Here is a 4,366-nt window from a genome sequence, read left to right as displayed (position 1 = left end):
TGGAAAGATGGCCTCTACTAGCAACAGAAAGTGGAGTACCATGAGCAGTGAAGACATGAACAGGAGAATCCAGCGAGCGAAGAGAGGACAAAGCGGAAGAATGAGAAGACATATGAAAAGAAGCTCCAGAGTCCAGAACCCATGGGGATGTACCTGACTGTGTAGAGGGCGGGTGCTCAGTGCGGGAAGCATCAGTCACAGAACCAGCAGTACCCGTCGAGAAAGAACCTGAAGCCGTGAGCAGACGCTTAAGTCTCAGAATATCCTGCTTAGTCAAAGCAATGGCTGAAGCTGGCGAGGGAGATGACGAAGTCCCGGAGGAGGATGATCGCGCCTTGCGCAGGTGTTTCCGCTTTGTGTAGCACTGGGACTCAATATGACCATCATTGTTGCAGTTGTCACAATGTGAACAGGGGCGACCGGAGCCTCCAGAAGGAGTGGGCAAGAGCGGCGGAGCACTCGAGCGAGAATGGGGCGGTGCAGCAGGTGGAGGGGAAGAAACCCGAGTAGCGAGCACAGAGGGAACCTCCAGCAAACCAGCACCACGTAGGCGAGTCTCCTCTGCACGAATCTCTGAAAGCGCCTCCATGAGAGAAATACGACCACGAGCAAACAACTGAGCACGCCGGGGCTCAAACTCCTTACGGAGCCGAGACAGGAACTCGTAGACGTGATGAAACTCCAAATCGGCCTGGACAGCCTGGCAGCAGGGGCAAGTACGACAACCAGCACTGCGGAGAGAATCAAGCTGGCGCCAGATAGCAGAACTCTGTGCATAAAAGTCATCAACAGTAGAGTCACCCTGCTGAAGAGCATGCTCCTGACGAACCACAGAAAGGTATAAGGCATCACCAGAGGGCTCATAGCGCTGACGAAGACAGGTCCACATCTGGAAGACAGTAGGAAGACCCAGAAACTCAGAAGCAAACTGAGGCAGAACACTAGCAGTGAGAACAGCTGCAGCACGAGCATCATCATCAAGCCACTGGGTGTAAACAGACAAAGCACCATGATACGTCTGAAGAGCCTCCTCATAAGCCAAAACCCTCTCATCATAGGCACGATCAGCAGCCTCATCAGCAAGCTTAGCCGCATCCTTGGTGGCATGATTAGCATCCGTAGGAAGAACCAGTGGAGTCGGCGGAGTAGGGGCCACCGGAGGAACCGGACGTGGCGGGCAGCAGACCTCGCCAGAAAGAACACCCCAGAGACGGATGCCACGCATGTGAATGCGCATGAAGCCAGCGAACTCGGTGTAGTTAGTACCATCGAAGATCACCGGACAGCGAGGGACAACAACATAGCCCGATGCAGCAGACATTTTTTTAGGAGAGACCGTAAATCAGTAGAACACCGGACGGCAGGCGGAAGACCACGGGAGACCACGAGCGAACGGCGTCCGCGGGAAGTGGATGCGTGACCGCGAGCCTGGCAGGAGGGGCGGATGACGGGAACGGCGGAACCGCCTGGCACCTGGCGGGAGCGGCCCTGGGCGGACGGCGGGAGCGGCGCCTGAGAGCAGGAGGCGCGGCTGCGCGACCGCGAGTCCTGGTGGGAGGGGCGGACGACGGGAACGGAGGGGCGCCTGGCGGACAGCGGGGGCGGAGCCTGGCTGGAGGGGCGCCTGGCGGACAGCGGGGGCGGAGCCTGGCTGGAGGGGCGCCTGGCAGGAGGGGAGGAAGAGACACAGCAGCGACGCCGTGGCGAAGAGAAACCGCGGCGGCGACGGGGATGGGATCATAGCACGAGTTGCGCGTGCGAAAAAAGAGACCTAAAGCTCTAATACCATGTTAGGAATAAGCAACTTGTATTCCCATGAGGCCATAGGCCGATATATATACATGTACAGGTGTGGAACATATGCAGGAAACCCCTTATACAACGGGATAAATACAAAGGGGTACATGACCTATATTATAACTCTAACAGGTGCGACATATGCCAACGGGTGGCTTATCATTGTGGGAGCCAGTAAGACATCGCCGGTGCCTGGAAACGGGATAAGGCAGACATGCTTGCCGGCGAATCTTACCCAGGTTCGGGGCTCTCCGTGGTGATAACACCCCTAGTCCTTCTCTGCGGGGTCTCCGCATGATCACTAGATCAACATAAGTGGCTACAAGTGGCTCCTTGAGTTGTTTGGCTAGAGGAAGAAGAAGGGCAAGGCTAGCTCTCCTCTTCTCTCTATGTGGTGTCTAAAACTCTATGAGATCAACCCTTTGCATGGGTGCCCTGGGGGGTTTATATAGGCCTACCCCCAGGGGTACAATGGTAATCCGGCTGGATGCTGGTCCAGGCCGTCAGTGTCTGTATCCGCCGGCTTCTCCGCCAGCCGCTGGGGCCCGCCGACTGGTGGGTCCCGCTGGCTGCCAGCCTCTTGGCCGACAGGCCGGCCCCACCGCCTGGGGGTCTTGCCGGCGGCTGGTTACTGTAGCCTCGCCCCTGAGGATGAGGGCTTTGCCGAGGTAAGCATGGCTACAGTGCCGCCGTCTAGCGGGCTCTCACTGTAGCCTTACCTCGTCTTGTCTCCTTAATGATGCACATACTTCGAGGGAGTGAGGTAGCCGGCTATTGGGAGCCGACTACACCCCAGGCCGATTGGGGGAGGCTTGGCCGCCTTCGAGCGTCTCTCTGGCTGAAGGGGCCCGCCGCCCGCGGGCTGTACTGATAGCCTGTCGTGGGTGGCGTCATGGTCAACATGGCAACAGTGCCGCGCCGGACGGGGGATGGCCGACCCGTACGGCGTACTGTGGCCATGCGTGCTCCGGGATTCGGGGGTGGCAGGCTTTACTGTAGCCACGCCCCATCTCGTCACCGTTAGGTGGGTGCAGTCCTTGAGGGTGCAATCTTGTCCGCTTGCCGGGAGCCGGCCCTCTTGTGGCCGGCATCGTGGAGTCGGTCTTCTTGTGGCCGGCTTCTTGGAGTCGGCCTTCTTGTGGCTCTCTTCGGGAGGGTTTTAGGGCCGGGCTGCCTTCCAGTAGTTGGCCTATGAGATAGCCGGCCAGGGGAAGGCGGCCCTGTGCTTTGGGTGCTTGAAGGCTCGATCGGCCCGATAATTTTTTGAAGAGCCAGGGGGAGTCGGTTTGGCTACCCGTGGTCATTTACTCCGACAGTAGTCCCCGAAGTTGGTTGGGCTTCGTGGCTGAAAGGAGGAGGAGAAGCTCAATCAGCTTCCTATCTTGAAGAGCCAGCAGCTAGGAGCCGGCTTTGATCAGGTGCGCCGTCTTGGTGAGGCTTTGAAGTCTGAAGGCAGGAACCAGCTGGTGCACGCCAGGTTGCGGGCCGGCCGCTTGCCGCTCGCACGCCATGTGGCGCCCTCCAGCTGGAAGAGCCTGCCAGCCCACGCGCGCGACGGGACGCCACCGCAGGCCGAGGCCCGCCACTTCCACGCCTCGGCCTAGGTGTGGATCTTCTGTGGCCCAAAACGGGCCATTCGCCTTCCAACGGCAGTTTTCGCACGCCGTTAGGGCGCAATAATCGCGGGACGTGGGGGAGTGGGCGTAGTTAATCCCACGTCCCCCCCTACGCCTCGCCTCGTCGGCTTCGCCGTACGAGGCTATAAATAGGGGGAGGAGGAGGGGTGGCAAACGCTCGCACGCTCGCCCTCGCTCCGCCATCTTCTTCTTCTTCTTCCTCTCCATCGCTTTAGGCCCTCGCCACCGCGCCGTCCCTCCAGTCATCACACTACCCCGCAACTTCGGCGCTGCGGGGCCGTGCTTTCGCCGTCGCCGCGCCTTTTTCATCGGCTTCTTGCCCTCATGTCGCGCGGCGGAGACTGGGACGGCTCCAACGTCCACGAGGACCACATCGACTTCCTCCGCAAGACACGGCGGTTGCCCGGCAGGGATCATGTGCGGGTCTGTCTTGCGCCGGAGAGGGAGATCTCGCCGGTGCCGGAGGAGGGCGAGCGGGTAATCTTCCGCTCGCACTGCCTGCGCAGCCTCGGCCTGCCTGCGAGCGGCTTCTTCCGTTCCTTCCTCGAGTTCTACCAGCTCCAGCCGCACCACCTCACTCCAAACACGGTGGTGTTGCTGTCTGCCTTCGTCACTTTGTGCGAGGGCTTCCTCGGCGTCCTTCCCACCCTCGAGCTTTGGGGGGAATTCTTCCAGTCCAAGCTTGGCACCGCCATGAGGGGCGTGCCGGCTCAGAGCGGCGCCTTCATCGCGATGCGGAGGCCGGTGGCCGACAATCCCTTTCCTCCCATCACGCTGATCCAGTCGGTGAAGCTCTGGCAGCAGTCCTATTTCTACGTGAAGAACGTCGCTTCGCAAGGCGACTTCGTCAACTTGCCGGCTTATGTAGCCGGCCCGCCGGCTGGGAGGCGGTCCCAATGGTCCTATCGGGCCAAAATGTTGTCGCCTGCTGG

Source organism: Aegilops tauschii, chromosome 5 (assembly GCF_002575655.3).
Source record: "Aegilops tauschii subsp. strangulata cultivar AL8/78 chromosome 5, Aet v6.0, whole genome shotgun sequence".
NCBI classification, from domain to species: Eukaryota; Viridiplantae; Streptophyta; class Magnoliopsida; order Poales; family Poaceae; genus Aegilops; species Aegilops tauschii.
The sequence above is the reverse complement of the archived record's forward strand: the minus strand, read 5'-3'. Positions refer to the sequence as shown.